This window comes from Sminthopsis crassicaudata, chromosome 1 (assembly GCF_048593235.1).
Source record: "Sminthopsis crassicaudata isolate SCR6 chromosome 1, ASM4859323v1, whole genome shotgun sequence".
NCBI lineage: Eukaryota > Metazoa > Chordata > Mammalia > Dasyuromorphia > Dasyuridae > Sminthopsis > Sminthopsis crassicaudata.
This window is the reverse complement of record NC_133617.1, coordinates 660,844,224-660,871,274: the sequence shown is the minus strand read 5'-3', so window position 1 is coordinate 660,871,274 and position 27,051 is coordinate 660,844,224. Positions and strand designations below refer to the sequence as shown.

General features: G+C 34.6%; 1 protein-coding gene across 1 annotated transcript in view; it reads left to right on the top strand.

Annotated features, from left to right (window-relative positions):
- The window catches only part of PLPPR1 (phospholipid phosphatase related 1), a 341,929-nt gene that overhangs the window by 238,270 nt on the left and 76,608 nt on the right, over positions 1–27,051 (top strand). The gene's annotated exons all lie outside the window — the stretch shown is intronic.

Below are 27,051 nucleotides of genomic sequence, written 5' to 3'. Positions count from 1 at the left end.
CGGACAAAAATAGGGGTATTGGGAATTCTATGTAGTGGTTCATAGTCATCTCCCAGAGTTCTTTTGCTGGGTGTAGCTGGTTCAGTTCATTATTGCTCTATTGGAACTGATTTGGTTCTTCTCATTGTTGAAGATGGCCACGTCCATCAGAATTGATCATCATATAATATTGTTGTTGAAGTATATAATGATCTCTTGGTCTTGCTCATTTCACTCAGCATCAGTTCATGTAAGTCTCTCCAGGCCTTTCTGAAATCATCCTGTTGGTCATTTCTCATGAACAATAATATTCCATAATATTCATATTCCACAATTTATCCCGCCATTCTCCAATTGATGGGTATCCACGTAGTTTCCAGTTTCTGGCCACTACAAAGAGGCTGCCACAAACATTCTTGCACATACAGGTCCCTTTCCCTTCTTTAAGATCTCTTTGAGATATACGCCCTGTAGTAGCACTGCTGGATCAAAGGGTATGTACAGTTTGATAACTTTCTGAGCATAGTTCCAAATCATTCTTCAGAATGGCTGGATGTATTCACAATTCCACCAACAATGTATCAGTGTCCCTGTTTTCTCACATCCCCTCCAACATTCTGCATTACCTTTCACTGTCATTCTAGCCAATCTGACAGGTGTGTAGTGGTATCTCAGAGTTGTCTTAATTTGCATTTCTCTGATTAATGATGACTTGGAGCATCTTTTCATATGGCTAGAAATAGTTTAAATTTCTTCATCTGAGAATTGTCTGTTCATATCCTTTGACCATTTATCAATTGGAGAATGGCTTGATTTCTTATAAATTAGAGTCAATTCTCTATATATTTTGGAAATGAGGCCTTTATCAGAACCTTTGACTATAAAAATGTTTTCCCAGTTTATTGCATCCCTTCTAATCTTGTCTGCATTAGTTTTGTTTGTACAAAAACTTTTCAATTTGATATAATCAAAATTTTCTATTTTGTGATCAATAATGATCTCTAGTTCTTCTTTGGTCATAAATTCCTTCCTCTTCCACAGGTCTGAGAGGTAAACTATCCTATGTTCCTCTGATCTATTTATAATCTCATTCTTTATGCCTAGATCATGAACCCATTTTGACCTTATCTTGGTGTATGGTGTTAAGTCCCACATAATGTTTTAACCTTAATTCATATTATTCTCCCTGCAGGAACTCACCATTCCAGAAAAACTGAACTGGCTACTGTATCATTCTCCTCTGTGTTTGCTTCCACTTATCTTTTCTCTTTCTTTTAAACTCATTATGATTTGACTCCTAACCTCATCATTCAGTTGAAACCTCTCTCTCTAAAGTTACCAATGATCTTGAAATTGCTAGATCTATTGGCTTTTTCTTGACCTTTCTGCTCTCTCGAGCTACTGATCTTCACCTCCTCTCTAAGTTTTCATGATTTTTTCTCTTCTGCTTATTCTCCTACTTGTTGGATTAATCATCAGTCTACTTTGCTGGGACTCCATGAGATCACACATACACATTATCAGTGTCCCCCAAGGCACTATCCTGATCCTTCTCCTCTCTGTATATATTATCTTACCTGATGATCTCATCAGTTCCTATAGATTCAATTATCATTTTTATACTGATAATTCTCAGATCTATTTATCCAGCTCTAATTTCTCTCCACTTTCATATCTCCAGCTGCCTACTGAAAATTTAGAGCTGAATGTCTTGTTGACATCTTAAATTCAGCATGTCCAAAATTGAATCCATCATCCTTTCTCCAGAACCTTTCCCTCTTCCAAAATTCCTTCTATTTCTTCCAGCCATACATGCTCAAAAATTAGATGTCAGACTCAATTCTTCACTCTCACTCACTCTTATATATACTGTCTGTTGCTACTTCTTGTCATTTATACTTTGACATTATCTCTTGTATATATCCCCTTCTTTCGTCTGACATAATCACATCCTTGGGACAGGTTCTCATCACCTCAAGCTTTGACTATTAGAATAGTTTTCCAGTTGGTCTCCTTGCTTTAAATATCTTTCAAATTCAATCAAATGTCTACTCAGATGCCAAAGTGATCTCTATAAAGGACAAGCCATATACTATTCCTCCACTCAAGAAATTCATGTGGGTCCCTGTTATTTTCAAAAGCAAATACAAAATATTGGGTTTAACTTTTAAAGTTTTTTTATAACCTGACTTTTTTTTTTACTTTTCCAATCTTCTTACACTTTACTTATGTACTCAGTGATCCAGTGATATTGGCTTCCTTGCTGTTCCTTGACTTTGTTTTTAATATCATTTAGAATCTGATCACTTCCTACATTCCATTCTTCTGTTTGGTGACTTGTCTAAGAGTTTCAGGAAAATCCCTATATAGTAACTTGTAATGGAGTTGAACTTTGGAGGGAACTAGGAATTCTAAGAGGCAGAAGTGAGAAGGGAGGGACAGCATTATTGGTGTGACTCTACAAAATCATAGAAGTTGGAGGTACAATCTCAAGTACCAGGAATAGAAAGTAGGACAATTTGTTTGAAATATATAGTATATCAAGGTGAGTAATGTGAACTCAGCATAAAAAGATAGGTTATAGTCAAATAAACCAATAGGGAACCTTGAAAATTTCTTGAATAGAAGAGTAATATGATAAGAACTGATTTGGACTAGAAGATAATGCAAAGCCAGAGTTCTTGCCCTTTAAGTCAGGCAGTAAACAATCAGATAATTAGTTAGCATTATCATATATGCTATATATTATACTATATACTTCTATGAAATTAATATATATTTAGATATATGCATAAAATGAAAGCATTTATAGTTATATATTTAAATGACAGATTATATTATTATATATAATTAAAATCATAAATTATGTATATTTTATATAAAAAATTAAATATAATAGATTATATATTTATTGACAGATTAACATATATCATATATGTGTATAAATACATATAAGTAGCAAGGTAGCACAATATGTAGAGCACAATATATTGAGTCAGGAAGATTGTGAATTCAAATCTGATCTCAGACATTTACTACTTGTATGATCCTGGGCAGATCACTTAATTCTGCCTGCTTGTTTTCTCATCTATAAAATAAGTTGAGAAGGAAATGGTAAACCTCTCCAAAATTTTTGCTAAGAAACCCCCAAATGGGACCATGAAGATTTGGACACTACTAAAAACTCACTAAGCAACAATATATACATAAGCATTCACATCCTACTTATTTATGACTTGATTTTAAATAAAGAGACAAAAGGATAGGAACTCCATAGTTTTGAACTCCAATTTTGAATAAAGGAGTACAAAAAACATGAGTTCACATGGTAGACCTAAGAGATTGTTCAGATCTCTAATCCATAAAAGAATATGACCACAGGATCCCCTTAGGATGATACTGGATCATGTCTTATGTTAAATGAGATTCTGGATCATCACTGAAAAAGCAATAGTTCTTATCTGAGCACACAGAATAACAGGATACTTTGCTTCTCTCTATGAAGGTACCAACAGGGTAGAGAACATGTCTTTTCTAAACTGTATATCTACCAGCCCCTAATACAGTGCATTGCGTGTAGTAAGCACTTAATAGATTCAATTAAAAATTTGCTGAGCTCTTGGTTTATGCAGAGTAAATAATAAGGAATAATGATTATTACTAAGATATTGTTAAAGAGAACTCCTATGTGAGGAAACTCTCTTTGTCAATGGAGGTTAGCAACTTACAATTACATAAAGCACTAGGAGTTTAAGTGATTTCCCGATGGTTCCCCAGTGTGTGTGTGTGTGTGTGTGTGTGTGTGTGTGTGTGTGTGTGTGAATATAAAATATATGTATTTATCAGTGTCTGGTCCTTCTAGCTCCATATCCTCTTCAGCATATGTCATTTTCCTTTTCTGATTTATTAGTCAATGTAACAGGTACAAGGTAGTAATTCAAAATTGTTTTAATTTGCTTTTCCCCAATCAATACTGATTTAGAGCTTTTTTTCATATGGTTATAGATAATTTTAATTGCTTCATCTGAAAACTATGTCTTTTGATGATCATGGAATAGCTCTTATTTTTATAAGTTATATTCAGTTTTCTATGTATTTGAGGAATGAGGCCTTTATCAGAAGAAACTGCTTCAAAATATTTTTCATGCTTAGGATTGTATTTCCCTGTGTATAAATATAAAATATTATGCTACTCATATGTATTTATACATATATAAGTTAATCTGTCAGTTAATATATATAATTACATATTTGTTCATTTAATGCATATATTATATATATATATTCATTTTATAGATGTATATAGTACAATATATAGCATATTTGCAGAATGCTAATTAATCATCTGATTGTTTACTACCTGATTTAAAGGGTAGGAATTCTGGCTTTGTATTATCCTCTAGTCCAAATCAAACCTTACCATGTTACTCTTATATTCAAGAAATTTTCAAATCTCACTAGAGATTTAATTCCAACCTATCTTTCTATGCTGAGTTCATATTACTCATCTTGATAATATTCTATGTTTCAAACAAATTGTTCTACTTTCTATTACTAGATACATGAGACTATATCTCTAACTTCTATAACTTTATGGAGGTAACATGCCCTCACACCTTGTAAATTTCTTTCTTCCTATTCATTTATGCCTCTTAGACTCCCTAGTTCCCTTCAGGGTTCAACTTCAGTATATATGTATATACATAAAGTTAAGATTCTAAGAAACAGAAGTGAAGAAGGCACAGCTAATAGAACTCCACAAAGATATAATTGTAGGACCATATATTTAAGATTGGTAGAGATCTCTCTTGGTTCTAACCTCACTAGTAAACCAGGGATAATCTCTCTACTACACAGCTTAATCAGCTGTCATTCCCACTTGCCAAAATGCTAAACTAATAAAATGTCAAAAGCAAATTATTAAAAAGGAGAGAAGAAACAACAAAAATATGATATTTTATGATCTCAAGAATAATGGAAACATTTAGGCAAGGTTGGGGAAGAAGGTAATCCCAGCCATGCAAAGATAAAAACATAATAGTAGTGGTAGAAAGACTTGTAGGTGGGATACATATAGAGAAGTGGGAACAAATGCCAGAGATATTCTTGAGTCAGAATCAAGACAAACTGGATGAATAATAGGAAGCAGAGACTGCATCTGTGATTTCATTGGAAAAGGGAAAGTCCAGAGGAGGAAATTCATAGAATCATAGATTTATAGCTGGGAGGAATCTTAGAGACTATCAAATCTCATCCTCCTCTTTATATAGAGGAGAAAAATGAGAGCACAAAAGGTTGGGATTTGCCCAGAGTTACACACAAAGTAAGTTACTGAGACAGAATTCAACTCACGTCTTCCTGTCCCTAATTCTAGCATTCTATGCACTGAGCTACCTGGTTGCTCAACATCTTCTGTGACAAATTTGCCAAGAGCAGTATGAATGTTATGTGTTTTTCCTATGGTCATACTGCTGGTCTATGCCAAGCATGAATTCACTCACACCCAGGGCTTTCTGCCTCAGATGTTTACCAGCTGTGTGACCTTAGGCAAGTCATTTAATTTCTATTTGCCTTAATTCACTGGAAAAGGAAATAGCAAACCACTTCAGCATCATTGTCAAGAGAACTCCATGGGCAGTATTGGTATGGTATGGTTCACAGGGTCACAGAGCAAGACATCACTGAACACAAACACACACATTATGCTGTTAATCCATAATGAGTTTGCATTTGAGTAAAGTCATCAGATTTTCATATTATTTCTAACCCTCATTTTATATTTGTGAACTTGATTTTTTTAATCCCAGTATAAGACTTCCTCTTACTAAATATGGCCAGATTCTTCACTTGCCAAAAGCTATTTGGATCCTCATTCTGTTATCCAATCTGTTAACTAGGCTTTCTGCTTTTGTGTCATTTATAAATTTGATAAGCATTCAATTAATGTAGTTAACCAAGTCATTGGCAAAAATGTGAACAAGCAATGAGATCTATGGGACAACCTCCTTCCAAGATGATTTCAAGTCATTAATGACTTGGTTCCAGTCATTCAATCAATTCCCAACATGCCTATCAACTGTCATTTTACCCCCACCTAGTGCTTAAGGCAGTGTCTGTAACATAGTAGGTATTTGATAAGTTTTGATTGACTAATAATCTCACTTTCTATTCTTTTTACAATAGCACGAAAGATTTCATCAAATCATTTGCTTAAATATGGGCAAACCATCTATTGTATTCCCTTGATAGATCACTCTAGAATCCCTCTCAAGAAAATAAAATTAACTAGTATGAATCATGTTACATTGGATAGAGCTCTGAATCTGAGTCAGGAAGAACTGAGTTCAAATCTAGCCTCAGACACTTAATAGCTGTGTGACTAGAGGACAAATCACTAACCTGTTTACTTCCATTTCCTCATCTGTTAAATAGGGTTAATAATAGTGCCTGCCTCCCAGGTTTGTTTGTTGTAATAATCCAATGAGATGATAATTGTAAAGCACTTAGCACAGTACTTGACACATAGTAGGTGCTATATAAATTGATTACCATTATTATTATTATTTGTACTTGTCCCAAATCATCCCTTTAATGATTCTTTCTAGAATTTTTCCAGGTATCAAAAATCAAGCTCTTTGGTCTGTAGTTTAAAGACTTTATTCTCTTTGCTTTTTTTGAAAACTAGAACATTTACCCTTATGCAATCCTTTGGTACCTTTCCCAGACTTCATAGTCTTTCAGTGATCACAACTGACAGTGACTCAGTAACAATATCCAATGATGATGACAATGGTGATGGTGATTATAACTAGATTATATCAATTTGCAGTTTTTAAAATGCTTTACAAATATTTCATTTTATTCTAACAACAACTTTTGGAGATATCTGCTATTATCATCCCCATTTTTCAGATGAGAAAATAGAGGCAAGGCACATATAATAAATGTCTAAGGCAGGATTTGAATTCTTTCTGATTCCAAGTCTAGTACTCTCTCTATTGCTTTACCTGTATGTTCTATCAAATCTGTGAATTTCATTTTTCAGTACATAATGATTCAGTCCATCCGGAACTAAGACAAAATCATCAAGAGAATTCAAAAAGTCTCTTACTATCTTTGTAAGGATCCTTTAAATGGGCGGCCACAGTGCAACAGGAGATTGAGAGGCCCAGAAATAATCTCTGTGGATATAGGACTGCCCTGTGGGTGGGATCCTGGCCACATTGAGATAGCTTCGTAATGGGTGAAGACTCTCTCGCTGCTTGGCTGGGTGTGTGACCTCACAGGCCCTTTATAAGCCCACTGCAGGCAGCAAGTCACTCTCTTTAACCTGGCTCCCTAGCCTGGGGTAGCCAAGCCAAGCTGATGGATAGCCCAGAGAGCTAAAGGTCTTCAGACCAGGTGTGTTCACTAAGGAGTTAACAAGTCAGGGCATTAAGTCAGGGCTTTATGTGAGTAGGTATAATAGAGGCTTTTAAGTTTACACGTGGATCGTGTTATTGGTTATTAAACTACTTTTCAAGAAATTGTGGCCAGAGACTTTTGAAGGGCTCAGAGGAGGCCTAGAACAGACTGGTAATAGTAACTGCTAGGAGGGCATGTTACATATTATTGTTTTTGATATCAGATTTCTCCTCCCTATTTTTGCTCTTTTTTTCTAGTACTAAAGTTGTGTTTCTTGGCATAGAAAACAACAGCAAAAAGAGTATTGAGATTGGATTAAGAGCTTTTTCTCTTAATCATACATTACAATTGTCCCATCCAATTGAAACAATAACACTATCCTTTTTTCGAATGGATAGCTATGTAGTTTACTCCCAATATGATTAAAAGAAAATCCCTTTTGTAAGGACAATACAAAAATATTGTTCTTACCTTTTGTCTTTAGCCTCTGTTCATTTCAAGCTTTAGCACCTCTGACATCATTATTAAAAGGCAACCAAAACACATTTATATTTATCTACTATAAGGAGTAGGATAAGACACTGATAAGAGCAGAGTAAAAAAACCAAAATCATTGACCAGTGAGGACTAAGATGAGCAGTTATGTGTCATGAGTCAATAGATTGTTGTGAGAATAAAATGACATCATGTATGTAAAGTACTTTGGGAAACTTAAAGCACTGTGTATATATCATCTACACTGTATAGGGTAACTGGACCTCTTTTTAATTTGAGGAAAGATTATGAGGCTCTTGACTTATTTTTTTCTGCTTTGAGGATGTCACCAACCACAACCTTGGAAGACTTAGTGTCTTTTGACAATGTTAGTATAAAAACAAAATAATTCTCTGCATCTTATTCCCATGCTAATACATATGCCCCATCAGTTTATCTTCTTTATTCAGTCAATTAATACATGTTTAGTAAGGCAAAAATATAGATCATGACCTCAAGGAACTCACATGCTAATGGGGGAAACAACATGCAAATAATTATGTATAGACAAGGTGTATGTAATGTCAGTGGAAGGCTATCTAGTAATAATTGCTACCTACTATGTGCCAGACACTCTGCTAATATTATCACACCCTTTGGTATATAAATATGTATACATATATTATATTTAACATATATTTCTACCATGTTTAACATATATTGAACTATTTGCCATCTAGGGGAAGGACCGGAAGAAGGGGAGAAAATTGGAACACAGGATTTTGCAAGGGCTAATGTTAAAGAATTGTCCACCCTTTTCAGGGTATGTTAAAAAAAAAGATTATAGTTTATCTTAAAGGTAATAGGGGCAAGTCACTTCACCCTATTTGCCTCATTTTCCTCATTTGTAAAACAAACTAGAGAAGGAAATGGAAAACCACATTCCAGTATCTTTATTGAGAAAACTCCACATGAGTGAAGGGAGGGGATAATTTGGAAAAATGAATACAAGGGATAATGTTATTTAAAAAAATTATTACTCATGCATATATATTGTCAAAAAATTTATAAATAAAATTTTTAAAAAATGTATAAAGTAGAAAAAAAAAGAAAAGAAAACTCCACATGAGTGAGACACAATAGAGAATGACTGAGAGTTGACATGGGTACATTTTTAGGTAACTAGTAAGGCTTTTTATTTATAAGACTTTTTTTCTCAAATTCTACTCAAATATCATAGTATTTGAGAATAAGGAGATACTATTACTACTCTTGAAGTCTGTCCTGGTCAGGCTACATTCAAATTTCAAGATGTTCAGTTCTAAATACCACATTTCAACAAGGATATTGACAAATTGATGAGTGTCTGCAGAAAAACAGTCTAGGTAGTGAGGCTACTCATAACCATGATGTGTGAAGATTAGATGAAGGAATTGTGAATGTTGGGCCTAGAGAAGATAAGGTGTAGGAAGAGTGGGGGACACAATCACTGTACTCAAATAGTCTAAGGTTATCATATAGAAGAAGGATTAGATATACTCTGCTGCATCCCAAAGGATAGAACTCTGTTGTTCCAGGAAATGCTAGGAGCTGATGTTACAGAGATGGAAAAATGGCACGTAATACTTGTCTGTGAATAGCTTTAATTTTACCAAGAGCAGAGCCAAAAGTAAAGGTGGAAATTCCAGGGAGTCAGATTTTGATTTAATAGAAGGAAAATTTTCTACCAAAAGTGGTATATCCCAAAGTGGAATGAGATATCTTGAGAAGCAGTGTGTTCCATTTCACTTGACATTTTAAAACAAAATTTGAGTGATTATTGGTGGGGGATGGGTGGGAAGGGAGGGGATTAATAGAGGAAACATGTGTATAAATATAATTTGGACAGACATCCTTTGAGATCCATTCTGACTCCGAGACTGTGATATTCTCCCACCAAAAAAAGTGAGATGAGATGGTAGAGTACAAAGAGTAGCAATCTTAGAACCAGAAAATGTGGGTTCTGAGTCCAGGTATATTACATCAACTCTCTGAAGTTGGACAACTTACATGACTTCTATGAGCCTCAGCTTTCCCATCTCTATGATGAGGTTAACATCTGCACTAACGTTGTTCATAATGTTGTCATAAATAAAGGAACTGATAATAAAATATTAGACAAATGTGAGTTAATATTATTCTTTCTTCCTTCTGAATCAGTTCTTGTGAATCAGTTGTTTCTATTTATTAATGGTTGGCAGACTGGCAAGAAAGTTCTTTGCATCAGGTCCTTACAAATTGATCTTCTGAACTCATGCACATAGGTTGAGTGCTGAGTCAATAAGTATTTAATAACAGCTAGCATTTATATAGCACCTACTATATGCCAGGTACTGTGTTGCTTTCTAAATATTATTTCATTTGATCCTTACAGCAGTCCTTGAGATAGGTGTTATTATCTTTATTTTACAGCTAAGGAAATTGAGGTACACAGAGAGTAAGTGACCTCTTCAAGGTCAAATGGCTAATAAGTGTTTGAGGCTGAATTTGAATTCAGGTCTTTCTGACTCCAGACCCAGCATTCTACCTATTGTGCCACCTAATTACTTCTATGTGAAATACTTTATAATCATGATGTTCTATAGGAACATAAGCAAGCATTATCCTTTGTATAAATGCATATTTGATGAGATAGAATTCATACTACTTTGAGTGTTGGATCAAAGGGAATTTCAAAGTATATTCAGAGGTGTCCAATACTGCAGGTTGTGTTCCAAAAGTGGCTGAGATTATACTGTGTAATAGTATGAGTCTTATTTATATTTTGTTGTTGTTCAGTCACCTTTCAGTCATGTCTGACTCTTTCTGTCCTGATCTGTAGTTTTCTTGATAAAAATACTGGTCTGCCATTTCCTTCTCCGGCTATTTTTACAAATAAGAAAACTGAGGCAAATAGGTAAATAACTTATCCAGAGTCACACAGCTAGTAAGTGCCTAAGACTAGATTTGAACTTTGCAAGATGCATCTTCCTGAGTCCAGGACTAGCATTCTATCAACAGGTCTTTTAAAGGACATCTATTTACAATGCATCTATAATGGCTAGCAAACAAGGCAGCCTCAATTCAATTCAAGAGACATTTGTAATATTCCTACTGTTTATATAGTGTACTGACTGTTAAAATTACAGAGATGAAAAGTAATTCACAGTACCTGCTTCTAGAAAATTTACACTCATTTTATTGAAATTGGAAATAGGGGAGGAAAATATGACAAATACACAAGTCACTATAATCCAAGGCCAAGTATGATGAGACCAATGGAAAGATTCAAGCAAAATCCTTTAAGAGAAGTGAGGAGGAAAGGAATACTTCTGTCGGGAGAATCTTAAAAGATTTCTGAGAAAAAGTGATACTTGAGATTATTCTTAGAAGAAAAAAAAAGGTTTTTAACCAGTAATAGTGAAGAAGTACATTACAAACATTGGAACAGTCCATGAAAATGTAAGAATGAAGGAGGTGACATGTTAAATTCAGATAATGGTTTAACAAGGATGTCAAATGAATTCATGAGAATAGCGAATTCTGAAAAAGGTTTCTTGGAGCCACGCAGAGAAGACCTCAAATACCAAGATTAAAAAGTTCCTATTTAATCCTATAGGTGAAAAAAAGCCACTGAAGATTTTTAAAGACAGGAGTCAGAACTATATTCACATTAGGGAAATAATTTTGTGTCCTCTGTGTGAAGGATAAATTGTATAAGGGGAAAAGCTAGTAACATAGAGATCAATTAGGAAGCTATTATTATGGTCTATGCAAGAAGTAATGGTGGCCTGAATGAAAGTGGTGGCCACCCATGAAGATGAGTAAGATGGGAATGAATATGAAAGAGGTCATGGAAATGGAAGTGATGAAAGTTAAAGGTGGGTGAATGAAAAGAAACAGTCAAAAACAACTGAAAGATAGACTATTGGACTGCCAGTCTGAAATCATGAATATTATACACTGGCTTCATGAGAAACAACAATGTTGAAGATCCTATTTTTTAAAAATTATTTTATTTCCTCCTCTTCTCTCCTTTTGTATTAATGGATAATTGAAGTACTTTTCACCAAATCCATCACTACTTGGCTAGAAATTTTTAAAGTCCAGTAATGTCTTTGGTTCAAATATTGTGCTCACATATTCAGTTGAGGTGTCAAGTTAGGGCTGTCATGTCTTCAGTACGTAGTGATTAAATCTTTCCTTATCCACTTTACTGGGAAGCTCTTTTGGGTTATTAATGAAGGAGAATATAAAAGATAAGAATGAAATATAATTTTCTTTGATATTTTACTATAATTGCAGTTTTTTCTACTGCGTCTTTATAAATGGGAAAGGTCTCATCTTGTTGGATTAATGAGGCTTCCTCTCCTCTGCTCTTCTCACCCCCACCCTCAGTTATGGTCTTTCTTAGCCACTTGTTAAGTCTCTTGCATGTCTCAGCAGCTAGAAATCAAAGTCCTTTTGATTTTTTGAACAGTGTGAATATCCTGTCTATTTGGAAAATGGGATTCCTAAGGCTTTTCCTTGGTGTTTTAAGCTGAAGGCATAACAGATCACATACTTATGCCACTGCAAATGTACCATGAAAAGAGCACATTCCTATTTTCTAATGTTAGAGGCAAGAGTAACTGTCAAATGAAAAAAATTTCTATGGATAGATTAGTTTTATCCAAGATTGCCAGAGTATTGGGAAAAAAACATGATTGTGGATGTGACCCAATCTCCCATTCTCTTTAAAAAAAACAAAAACAAAAACTGAGGCACAGAAAACACGAGTAATAAATATAAGGACCCTTATGGAATTACTAATTAAAACTTGGTTCATGAACTGCCTCAAGATAGGAAATCAAGGCAAGTCAAATTAACAAGCATTTATTAAACATTTACTATGTGCCAGGCACTGTGCTAAGTGTTGAGGATAAAAAGAGAAGCAAAAAACAGTCCTTGACCTCAAGAAGCTCACACACAATAAGTTGCAAAGAAGGGAGCCACATTAAAACAATTATGTGCAAACAAGATGTATATGTGTCAAGTCGGGTCTGTCATGTCTTCAATAATTAAATCTTTCCTTATCCACTTGCTTGAATTTTTAGCTGTGATTTAAAGGAAGCCAGGAGGCAGAGGTGAGAAAGGAAAGAATTCTAGGCATGGGAAACAGCCAATAAAAATGCCTGGAGTTGGGAGTGGAAAGAAGTAGCAAAGAGAGTCAGGGTCCTGAGGAGAGATGTTACATAAGTAGAATTAACTAGATTTATCAAGAGATTGGCTGGGAATGGGAGAGGTGAGATAAAATGAGGAGTCAAGAATTTGAATTAATTTCTCATCTTCCTTTAGATAAGAGAAGGTTTCCTAAATATGAGCCAGTGTCTTCTTTGGCCAGGAAGAAACTTAAGCTGTGTGTTTCTTAATTCCGTGTAATAGAGGGAATTTCAAAGATATAAGCATTTATTTATGTTTCTAATACCCCAATTCTAAAGCATTTGAAAAGTGATTGCTAAGTCATGAGATGCATTAGCATATGACATGCCCAGGTTCACACTGAAAAGTATGTCTCTTCCTAAAGTAGCCCATTTGATGTCAGTGGGAGATATTGCTTGTGTGAAGAGAAGAGAATAAACTCCTCAGTTGGAGTTCTGGGAACTCTGTGTCTCTGTTAGATTTTATGGTCGAGGGAGTGCAGGGGTTGCAAGGATTAAGAGCAAGATACTCATCATCTCTACAGGCGCTTCCTTTTTAACGGAGGGTAGAATTCCTATTCTCATTTATATTCTTTCCTAATTCCTCAATATGGTAGTCTCAGATTAATTCAGAAGCAACCTGACTTTCACTTCATAGTGAAGTGAGATTGTGCAGAGTAATAAAGGCATCCCCATTGTACACTACTCTTCCCCTAAATGCTTACCTTCCTAACATAATATTTTAGCAATAAGAGCAGAATATTCAATTTGATTAACACCTCCTTTCTATTCCTTTCAATGCAAATAATCTCCAGGTATGAAAATAAACCATTATTAAGAACCTTCTATGTGCCAAGCACTATGCTAAGTACTTATCTTATCTCATTTGATCCTCACAAAAACTCTGGAAGGTGACATTTTACAGTTTAGGAAATTGAGGCAGAGTCTAAGAAACTTGACATATGGGTCAGAGGACACATTTGACTTCATGTCTTCCTGATTCCATATCTAATATTCTATCCACTGTGCTACCTCAGTCCCACCTATAATGGAATTGGTTGGGTGGATCTATCATAAATGCCTGAAACTTTCTTGTTGCTCACTTTTTAAAAATATTATATAGATACAGTAGTACAAAACATCACAAAGTAAAAGCAAATTACATTCTATTTCAGAATGAATCACTCAGTTGCTTCACAGATTTTCTAGTTACACAGATGGGGAACCAACATATTGGTATCAATGGGAGTTCTGCCCATATAGAAAGAGCAGAATAACAGAGACAAGATTCACTGTGCTATATTTTGCTCTGATTTGGAGATCTGAACTATGCCTAGTCTTTCTCCTTAGTGTGAAACCATCACACTTTCTGGAAGAATTTTTAAAAATAACATTTCCCCTTGGAAATTAGACATAATTTCAAAACTTGTGCTCATTTTTGGTTTCATCTGAATTTAGAAAATTTCTTAAAATTGGGTGTAAACCATCTCCTTTTCTATCTGTACTCTTCAAAGAGGCAGTATGGCATAGTAGGAGAAACGCTTGTCCTGGAATCAAGATATTTGTCCTCACACTCAGTCTCCAGAACTTACTAGTTGTGGGACCTTGGATGCATCACAGTTTCCTCATCTGTAAAATGGAGATAATGATATTTTCAGAGACTACCTCACAAGTCTGTTGTGAAGGTCAAATGAGCTAATGAATATAAAGCAATTTGTAGAGCTTGTTATTGGTAAGTTCCTGCCTTGTCAGGTTTTCATGGTGGTGCTGATGTCTGATGATGATGATGATGATGATGATGATGATGATGATGATGGCAGCAAGTCTCATGGTCTTTCTTTACAATGTGAGGGAGCCATACATAACTATTGAATTCTTCCCCTGGCCCCAATTCTATTATATAGCTATTATCCTATAAAAAGACCTTGGTAGTTTCATTCATTCTTAAGACATCTTTGGAAAGCTACTTCTAATGAAGCAAATGCCCTTGGTGTCCCATCAAAAAACTATTCAATGGAAGAAGCCACAGAATCATGGAGGTTTAAAGTTAAATGATCAGTCAACAAAAATTTATTAAACAGTTATTGTGTGCCAGACACTGTGCTTACTGCTGGAAATATAAAAACAAGCAAAAAGAAAAACAGTCCCTGACTTCAAGAAGTGTACATTCTAATAAGGAAAACAACATATAAAAAGAAACTGAAAGAGAGGAGGACGAAATTACCTCATATGAGGGTATTATGGAAGAGTTTGCATTGCAGCCTGATGAGATGTGACGTGATAGCCAACCTGTTCACTCTCCTTAAACAGAGATTCCTGGAGGAGTCATCTATCTAATCAGAGAAAGAAGCCATAGGGTCAAAAGGACCAACTTTCCTCTTAAATAGAAATCCCTGCTACAGAATCTTTTGCAAATGGTTATATAGACCCTGCTTAAATAATTCTGATAACAGGAATCATCATTTCAATTAATGTTAGAATATACATTAAGTACCTGTTATGTATAATGGAATGCTACTTTAGATATTAGGAATTACAAAAAGTGAAATAGCACATCATTTTCAAGTTTATGAATTATGTGCTAATGTTTTTAAAATCTTAATGTGCTACATAAATGTCAATTAGTATCATTCTGTAAATTCAGTTTCCTCATATATAAAAAATAGATTTTGGGCTAAACAATCTCTAATATAGCTTCCATTTTTGACATATTGTTACTTCTTTTATTCCATTACTATCTTTTTCTTCAATGTATTGTTAGACAACTTCATTGAATCAAAAATTATCACTGATTTTGAGTCTATTTCTATATAGTTTCTAACACTAGAAATAATTGATGAAATAATTGAAATTTATGACTTTACATTTTTCCCACTGAATTTCTTTGATTTGAGACTAGCATTAAGAACCATCATGATGTGACAGAAAAGTCTCAAGACTTTTTTTTCTTTTCTCTTTCTCAACCAGCTTTAATTTTTTTAATTTAATTTTTATTTTATTTTATAATTATAACTTTTTTTGACAGTACATATGCATGGGTAATTTTTTACAACATTATCCCTTGCACTTACTTCTGTTCAGATTTTTTCCCTTTCCTTTTTTCCAACCCCCTCCCCCAGATGACAGGTAGTCTTATACATGTTAAATATATTACAATATATTCTAGATACAATATATGTGTGTAGAACCGAATTTCTTGTTGCACAGGAAGAATTGGATTCAGAAAGTAAAAATAACAGTTTACACTCATTTCCCAGTGTTCCTTTTCTGGATGTAGCTGATTCTGTCCATCATTGATCAATTGGAATTGGATTAGCTCTTCTCTATGTTGAAGATATCCACTTCCATCAGAATACATCCTCATACAGTATTGTTGTTGAAGTGTACAGTGATCTTCTGGTTCTGCTCGTTTCACTCAGCATCAGTTGATGTAAGTCTCTCCAAGCCTCTCTGTATTTCTCCTGTTGGTCATTTCTTACAGAACAATAATATGCCATAACATTCATATACTATAATTTACCCAACCATTCTCCAATTGATGGACATCCATTCATCAAGTCTCAAGACTTGAGTTCAAATCCCTGCTCTGCCATTTACTACTGTGGTGTGTGAAAAATGAAATCCTCCAGGAAGACAAACCTTTGGCCTTATATTTATATTTATTTATTAAGCAATGCATTCCAATTACCTAATAAACTGGGACCAGACCTCTTTAGCTTAAGCCTGAACCTCAAATATAGGATGAGACAGATTTTTATGCATTAAAAATAACTAATCAAATGAGACCTATTAATTAAAAGAAAACAATTCAACATTAGGTAATCTGATTTCTAATTGGAAGAAAAAATAGGAAGTTAGGAGGGGAAGAGTAAACAAGTGCAATCTCCCAAATTCAAAAAAAAGAAATCTCATTCACCCCAAAAGTTTGCAAACAATCAAGGGAATATAGAAATAATACTTTATTGATTAGTATGGGGCCAGTTTTAATGTAAGACATATGGATTGCTTGAGATGTACAACTGTGAGAAAATTCTTTGCATCAATATTTGGATCTGATTAGGTTTCTTGTCAGCATAATCTAGGTCCTTAATTAAGGGTTTCTAAACATCAGGGAGAGGTAGTCTGCTTTCTCAGCCACAGGATTGGGTTCAAACAATGGAATAATGTTTTCTCCCAATTCCCACAATCAAATAAATTTTTCTCACGAGACATAAATTGGATGAGACCCATAGATGAATAGAAACCAAGCTAGTTCCTGAATTGAGTCACAATATGGAGTCATTGTGGTTCATTCAAGTCCCACAATTAATTCCTCAATTTTCTTCACTATCTGTGTGAGCTTGAGCAAGCCACTTAACAATCATTTTTCTCATATATGAAATTAGACAGTTGTACCAGATAATACCTTCTTTATAAATCTATGATTAGCCTAACAAGCTTCAATTGAATGTTCAAATTATCAACTATGGTTCAGATTATCAACTATTAATTATCCCTCTCATATTTGTGATTCTGTAAGCCTCCTTTTCATAATTTCTTTTTAATCACTGATAAAAATGTCTAACCACACAAGAAAAAAGACAGAATCCTCTAGTACTCTATCACAGTATCTTAAGATTGCTAAAAAAAAAAACAAAAAACCACATTATATTATAAAAATCATCAGCATCAGATGTGGTTATCCAACTGAAATTCTACATTACCATCCAACCCATATTTCATCTATCTTATATGCAAGAAGCCTCTTGAATACTTTGCCAAAATTCCAATCGACATTCCTAACATTGAGTAGACTTACTGAATTGCTACTGTGTAAGTATTCCTTCTACTGATGAAAGTATATCTTTATGATTTAGTATATAATTTCATGAATCATTTTATCCAACTACCCACCCCTCAAAAATCATCATTTGGTGATGAACCTCTCCAAACCTAATTAGCAATGTTAGTTCTCAAATGATAGACAAAAAATCACATTGATGTCCTTGTATCCAGTCTTTTTAGTTGGGGTATGACCTGACAGCACATGTATCAGACTGATAAATAATTTAAAATTTAGAGTTACTTACCCACCATGATTAGCCATCAGAATCTTATTTTAATAGATGATGTTCTTACTAAGCAATATAAGAAAGCAATTTTTTAAAAAGTGAGGTTAGTTTGGCAAGATTTTTTTAAGACTGAGCCTCCCTATCTCACTCAGACCAGAAGTGCTGGAGCTATTGTAGGCCCAATCCTACTCTGATTAGCATAAAAGTTTTGATCTGCTATCCTCAACCAAGGCCTGTTTGTATTTCCTTGGTTAACCTGGTGGCCTTCTGTTCCCAGGGCTCAGTTGCAAATTTAGTGGGAATACCCAATCAGCTCAACCCATTGCAACTCAGAACTCCTAAATTCAAGAGATCAATCAGCCTCCACAATAACTGGGATTTCAGGCATGTGCCCCTATACCCAGATCTATACTTAATAAACCCATTTTAGGTCTCAATGATTACCACATTCTCTACTGAATGCCAACAAGTTTTCGATAATTAGTTTTAGAATTTAGCTAAAGAGCAACATGAAATTGTCATTCTAATTCCTAATCTAGCTTTCTACTATTTGAAATAATATCGTTTTTCTCCTGTCTTCTAACATCTATTCTACTCTTTAAGAATCCAATCAATCAAGTATTTAATAAACACCAATAGTGTTACCAGACACTGTGCTAGGTACTAAGGATAAAAGAAAAGAGATAAATCTCTACATGCAAAGACCTTCCTCATATATGCAGCACAAAAAAGTATGTAAACACAAACATGTATAAAATATTGTAGAGACTGGCTAAGAGATTACATTTGCAAATCCCTTTGAGACTCAAATATTTAATTCATAATTCAATATAAGGCAATCTCTACTTTGAACCTCATCATGGTGGTTTTGTTATGGCAATATTAAGAAAACTTTATCATAAGTTTTTTCTCTTACAGTAGAGCCACAGTTGAGAATGGTTTTATATTGAGGAGCCAGTGCATTCTCATTGTGCTTGTTTCATTTATTTAAAGACAGAAAGGAATTAATGTTGCAGTGTGGGAAAAGTAGCATGTGAATGAGCTGTGCTTCAGCATATATTAAGAAACAATCAAATCTCTTGTTTTCAGCGCTTTTAAGTGAGATTGGACTCTGAATATCTCTTTGCAAGAAGCAAATGTATAAACAATGCCTTTAGTACACTAGGCAATACTCATCTTGCTGAGTATCTTTGCTAAGCTCATCCACATAGACAAGGACATAATTCTTGGTCTGAAGATCCCCTCCTTCCTTCCCACGAGCCTTTTAAAGCAAGCTTCCTTCCACAGTATCGGCACGCACCACTCATTCTTCTCATTTCATTAATGAGATGGAACTAGAGTGAAGTTTAGAAAATTCAGTCAAGGTCCATAGGGTCCTGTAGGTGGGTGAAGAAATAGGATATCGAATTGTCCACAACACAGCCATGGATTAAATGGAGGAAACAAGAATAGAAGTTTGAGTCATCTTTGTTTCATCCTCTAATTCTCCAATCAGAATCACAAAAGTATTAGGGGTTTTCCACAGCTAGCTTTCCACCTTCAAAATGTTGTCATGTAGAAACACAAAGCTACCTATCCATACTTGCCAAATAAAAGATCTCTGTGCACATAGACTTGCTTTCCAAAAGCTTTCTCATTTACTTACATTACACTGAACTGAAACTAATAAAACAAACCAGATATGATGAAAACAAAATGATTCTTAGAAGGGGCCCTGAGGAGAAAAAAACTACCATTCTACGTTCAAATCCTAGCCATCTTTCAAAACCTGTCAAGTTCATAAACCTTTCTCTCCTTTCCCCAACCTTTTTTGTCTTACCTTTCCTTTTTGTCCTTTCAGTGTCTATAACCCACAATTAACCTAAGTCTTTAGCTTTGCTTTGTACTGTTCTTAGATATTTCGTATATGCTAATACTGCCTTCTCAACTGGTCTATAACATCCTTTTGATTAGGGAACCATGCCTTAAAATTCTTCAGTATGCCTTGAAAACTTTAGCATGGGATAGATCACCAAATAGGTGATAGTTGATTGAGGCTTTTTGGGAAAACTTCTAATCAAACTATGATTAAAAATAAATTCTTCATGGGAAGAAGCAGGAATTTTTTAGACTCAAGTTTTGTTACACTTTGGAATTTTTTGCTCTAACCCAATGCAAATACACATATGTAAACACACACACCACTCAGACCTCTACTGCTCTATTTTATTATTAACTGAATTAGATCATTTGGAGACCACATTTTCACTCTCTGTGTCTAACGGTTTTAAGTTTCCCAGAAGATATGTTCTCTCTGCCTTTCTCTACCTTTTTTGTCTTTTTAAAAATTTCCCTCTTTCCTTGGTTTTTAACTGTTCTCTGCTTCTCTCATTAGAGAATCTAGATGAAAACATAATGACAAATGCAGCATGAGATCTGGAAATTGCCTAAACTTACTTTGTCATTAATTTTAAGAACATTAAAAATGGTAGGCTGTTTCTTTTTTTTAACCCGTAGGGAATAGCAAGGATTAATAATTTTCCTTTCCCCTTCATAATGTGCTTTCCTTCCTCATAAAAGACATCTGGTTAATTCTCCACACACTTGCTTCTTCTCATCTTTCTTTTCCACTCATAGTTGCTCTTTTTACAATGCCTATTGACCCCTTCAAACTTCCTTGGAGCCATGCAAGCCTAGCGGCCCCAATGGGGCTTTACCATCTGCTTAAGTGACACCTAACAGCACGGCACCCTCCTGAATCATTAAAAACATCAGGCAAGGGAAAGCAACAGTGCCTATAGGTACACATATACAAGTAGACAATTGTGACAAATGTTGGTGAATGGAAGTGAGAAATGATAGATCTAGGAAAAGGAAGAGACAAAGATATTGGTGTTTGTAATACATCATCAATTTGTCAACTGGCCATAAAGCAGAATTAGAAAAGAGATTCTTTATTTTGATTACTCTGTAATGGAAGAGATACAGTTGCCTTATTAATAAAAGAAGGTCATAAAAGGATAAGATAGATAGGAAGAACTGTTCAACCTACTCATTAGTTTACAAATGTACAAGATTTCAGCCTTGGCCCTAGAAGTCAGGGAGAGAGATAGGCCTACTATTATTTTCAAAATTAACTTATTTATTTTAAATATTCTTTTCTTTTTTAAATTTTAAGTTCCCTGTCTACAACTCCTTCCTTACATGTTAAGAAGGCAATGATATGAATTAAATATGTGAAATCATGCTGAATATTTCTTTATTAGCCATATGAGGGGAAGAAAGAAAAATCAAGTGGGAAAAGTATATTTTAATTTGCAGTGTTAATCAGTTCTCTCACTAGAGGTGAGTAACATTTTTTTTCATCACAAGTCCTTTGAAATTGTCTTGATTGTGTTGATCAGAGCAGCTAAGTCTTTCACAGTTGATCAACATTACAACAGTACTGTTGTACTCTCTCAATTCCTCTCATTTCACTTTGTATCAGTTGATATAGATCTTGACAATTTTTTTCTGAAATTACTCTGCTAGTCATGGCTCATAGCACATTAGTACTACATCACATTCATATGCCACACTGTATTTAGCCATTTCCCCTGAACTTTCAACTATCTGTCACCTCAAAAAAATCTGTTGTAAATATTTTATACATATTGGTCCTTTTTCCTTTTCTTTGATCTCATTTGGGTATAGATCTTGTAGTAGTATTGTTTAGTTAAGGGGTATACAGAATTTTATAACTCTTTGGGTACAGTTTCAAACTGTTCTCTAGAATGGTTGGAACAATAATTGTGCCATATCTATTCCCCTCCATATCCTCCAGCATTTGTCATTTCTGATAGCTGTGAAAGGATAACTGGGAAATGTTTTATTTTGTATTTTCTAATCAATTGTTATTTAAAGCATTCATTGTCATATATCTATAGATAGCTTTGGGTACTTCCTACAAAAACTGCCTGTTCATATCTTTGAGCATTTATAAATTGGGGAATGGCTCTTATTTTTATAAATATGACTCCATTCTCTAGGTATTTGAAAAATAAATCCTTTATCAAAAAAAAACTTGCTATAAATGTTTTTGATATTGCTACATTATCTATGATACCTTTTTAGCAAAATGTAGTTTCCCTCAATATCTTTTTCAATTGAGTCGGTTTTTGTTTTGGCTTTGTCTGAGATCATGTCTAAGATAATTCTTGCCTTTTTAACTTCAGCTGAAATATATCAGATTCTGCTCTAGCCCTTTATTTTAACTCTGTGTGTGTGTTTCTGTTTCAAATGTGTGTCTTGTAAATAACATGTTGTTGGATTCTAATTTCTAATCAAATCTGCTATCCACTTCCTTTTTATAGGTGATTTCATCTGATTCACATTCATAGTTATGATTTCTATGTATTTTTCTCCATCCTATTTTCTTCTCTTTGCTCTCTCTCATTATCCTTTTCTTCCTCAAAAGTCTGTTTTGTTTCTGATTACTGCCTCCTTTAATCCATCCTCCATTTAACCATCCCTTCCTTATCTCCTTCCCTTCATATTTCCCTATTGAGGAAAATAGATTTCTATGCACAACTGAGTGTTCATATACAGTCAATTCTAGACATTCTTATTTAACTTTCATGACTTCAAACATTTACATGATTTTATTAGTAATCACATTTCCATTTTCATATTGGCAACCATGCACAGACACAGCTATGCACCGTAGAGAAAAAATAAAAAGTTCAATGTACACAAGTTTGTGGTAACCTACTGGTATTTTAATAGGGTGTTTTAATATAATTGACCATCTGGCTAGAGACATAAAGGTTTCCAATCCCTTCTCAGCCTCAAAGTTAAATGTCAGTCTCTTCTGCTATCTAAGGTTACCATTACTGATGCCTAGAAAACAGAACCTTTTGTGTCATCTATTAATTCGCCTCTCTCTAAGCCGTGAAGAATATAGTTGGTTTTATTCTCAGTGGAAGTTAAAGGGAGATGTGATCATGTCAATTGATGATGAGCTGAAAGCAGTGTTAAACCTAAAGAGGAGAATAATTCAGGAGGATATGATAGCTGCCTATTAAGTATTTAAAAGGCTGTTTTAAAAAATAAGTTTTTCTGTTTAGCCCCACAAGGCAGAACTAGGCATAATGAGCTAAAGTTGCAAAGTAGCAGATTGAGGTTGGATATAGGGGAAAACTTTGTAACAGAATTATACAGAATGTAATGGGCTGCCTTAATGAGCCTCACAGGAGATTTTTGAGCAAATGTGAAATGACCACTTGCTTAGGAATGCTACAATTTTCTGTGATTTTGGGAATTGTGAGAAACAATAAACAGTTACGTTCCCACAACAGAGAAAAACTTAAAATCTGAAAGCAAAAGTGGTCCAGAGTGGGGGAGCAGGGGAGCTCTTAAAACCAGTTGAAAGTAGGTACAACTGAACAGAACTAGTTTTGTATTAAAAACATAAAAAGCTGAAAGTAGGACAAAGATCAGAGCTTAGCTAGCTTGTATATGCTTAATTGCTTTATAAATATTAACATCTCTATCCTGAGGAGCTAAGGCTCATTTTAATGGTCATGTAACGTATGCAGCAGGAGGGGGCACATATTAAGGGATGTATGTTGTAGGAAGATCAGGAAAGCATATTAACTTCATCTCCCCAGCCACTGGGAAGAAGGGGGAGAGGTTTCACAGCCAGGATCAAGGATAAAAGGCTATGCTATGGCTTATGTGTGAGCTCATTTTGAGTTTCCATACCCACTCTTTCAGAATCATATTAAAAGTTTAAACTGCTTCACTCATCCTGAGGCTGTTCATTTTTTGTGCCATTATTTGGGATTCAGGATTTCGTTTCCACCAGAATATAATTTTGGCTTAAGTTATTTATCATCAATATAATCACTTTTGATTGTCTTCCTTCTCTCTTTTAACTATTGTAATTAAAGGTTTGTAGATTTAGATTTGAAAGAGATTTTGGAGGAGACAATTGAGGCTTTAAGTGTCCAACATCAAAAAGCCATCTACAAATCTAGCATCCTTTCTACTGCACAATGCTAGGTCTCATTGCTTTGGCCAATTTAATCTGCTGAAGTCAATACAACCAAAAACTGTATGATTAACAGAATTATTTAAAATTCTATAGATTAGGGCAGCTAGATGGCACAGTGGATAGAGCACTCTGAAGTCAGGATGACCTGAGTTCAAAATCAGCCTCAGACACTTAATACTTTCTAGCTGTGTGACCCTGGGCAAGTCACTTAAGCCCAATTGCCTCAGCAAAAAAAAAATCTATAGATAAATGACAAAAAATTATATCAATGGATAAAAATCTGTTATCCATTTCCATGCAGAAATATTTCTCCTCCTTCATTATTAATTGTGTAAGAAGGAAAAAAACCTTTTTAAAGTATTTCTTAAAGTGATAAAATGAATTGCTAGTTTTAGCATCAGTCTTTTATACCTGACAGACGAATCATCTGTAATAAATAAATTAATATGGATTCAGTTCTATGAAAAAGGATTTAGCAGGTATTATGTACTTGACACTGCACTAGGTCCTGGGGGTTTAAAAGTAAACTGTGCAGCACCTACATTTTTCCCATTTATTCCCTTTTAAAATTTTTTTCTCACTTAATAATAATTTTCCAATTATATGTAAAGATAGCTTTCAACACTTACTTTTACAAGAGTTTGATTTCCATTTTTTTCTCCCTCTCTCCCTTTTCTTACCCTTCTCCAAGACAGCAAACAATTTGATGTAGGTTATACATATAAATCATATTAAACATATTTCCACATTAGTCATGTTGTAAAAGAAGAATCAAAACAAATGGGGAAAACCTTGAGAAAGAAAAAACAAAGTAAAAAAGTAAGCTTTGATCTGCATTCAAACTCTATGGATATGGATAGCATTTTCCATCATGAGTCTTTTTAAATTGTTTTAGATTGTTGTATTGTTGATAAGAGCATAATCTATCAAAGTTGATCATCATATAATGTTACCATTATTGTGTGCAGTGTTTCCCTGGTTCTGCTCATTTCACTCAACATCAGTTCATTTAATCCTTTCAGGTTTTTCTAAAATCATCCTGCTCATCATTTCTTATAGAACAATAGTATTCCATTATATTCTTATACCACAATTTGTTCAGCACTTCCCCAGCTGATGGGCATCCACTCAATTTCCAATTTTCTACACCACAAAGAAGCTTCTATAAATATTTTGTACATGTGGGTTCTCTTCCTTTTTTATGATATCTTTGGGATCTATAGCACTTAACTACACAACTTCTGAATGGAGCAGACCTGACTATAAAGTAACTCACATGAAAATGACCTGATATGTATAGAGAAATACTGTGCTTCTTCCATCTCCATGTATTTAGTGGCATTTTTTATCCCTCAAACATCCTTCCTTTTATTCTCTTATGGACTTCCTATTCATCTTTTAGAGACCAAGGTAATATCATGTATTTTACAAAGTTTTCCTTGCTTCTCCATGTATGTAAAATCCTTCTTCCATCCAGACTTCACACAGTACTTTGACTTAACCCATCTGAAGTAACACTGTATTTCAAAGCCAGTCTGTAATTGTGTCTGCTTCTTTCTACTGAACTCCAAACTTTATGAAGATAAGTATTATGTCATATAAATTTTATAGATTCCACAGAAATTATCAGTAATCAGCACACAGTAGAGAGTTAAACATTTGTTGAATGAATGAAAGATTAAATGTGATATCATTCCCAAAATAACAGCATTGCTTATGTCACTTCCCTAGTCATAAACTCTATTGATTTATTATTTTCTCTAGAATCAAATGGCTGTTTCCATGCCAGAAATATAATTATTCCTCACCTCCACCACCTGGAATCTTTTGTTTCCTTTTAAATAAGTCAAGCATCACTTTCTACTTTAAGCCATTCCTGATTGATTTTCCAATTGCTAGACCTCTTCACACCAAAAAGTTTCCCCATATTAGATAGGTAGATAAATAGATAGATGGAGGAATGAAGAGAGACAAAGACATACAGAGAAAGGCAAAGATTGACAGAGAGAGAGAGAGAGAGAGAGAGAGAGAGAGAGAGAGAGAGAGAGAGAGAGAGAGAGAGAGAGAGAAACCCAGAGATAGTGTCAGAAACAGTATTTCTGTGTACATACATACACATATACCTATCTGTATTTATTTTCTGATATAATGTAGGTTCCTTTAGGACAAGATTTTTGTCTTCATATTCCCAGAACTTAGCACAATGCCTGGAATATAGTATCTATTTAATAAATACTTATTGATTTATTTTCTTCTGCATCCTCTATCTTGTTGACTTAATCCAACTACTTGCATCACCCAAATGGCCACCCATCTTCCTCTTCTAATACTTTCAATGCTACAACACAGTCATTAGCCACCTGTAACCTCATTACCATTAACAGCCACTGTTCTTCAAACCCGCTAACCAAAACCACAGCCTCTATGTAGGTGTGATTCCTATGGTGCTAACTGACCCTTTTAAAGCAGTACTGCTAGTATTAGGATTTTGCAAGTACTCTGACTTCTGCCGCACAAATACCTCACAGATAATTATGTTTCTGAAACTAATAGTCATTCATCCCTACTTCTCAAAGGAATAATAAAGGTGTAACTTCTACAAAGTATTTAAGTTACTCCACAGAAAATCACTTTGGTATTAAGGCAAAGCCCATATCAGGGAGAAGGAAAATCATTTATGCAGTGATGTCACTTGGATGTCTTGCCAACTGCAATAGTGTCACTAACTGTCTTGTCAGCCTTTTAGACATCCTGAGAAGTAGCTTCGGAAGCTCAGGATCATATCAGAAGTGTCTAAATTCCTCTTCCCTGAGAACATGGAACTGCATAGTATTACTTAACAGATGTCACAAGGCAGGCACATACACAGGCACACACGCACACTCATGCCCCAGCACTGGCACAATCAGGCACATGCACTCTGATCATGCTG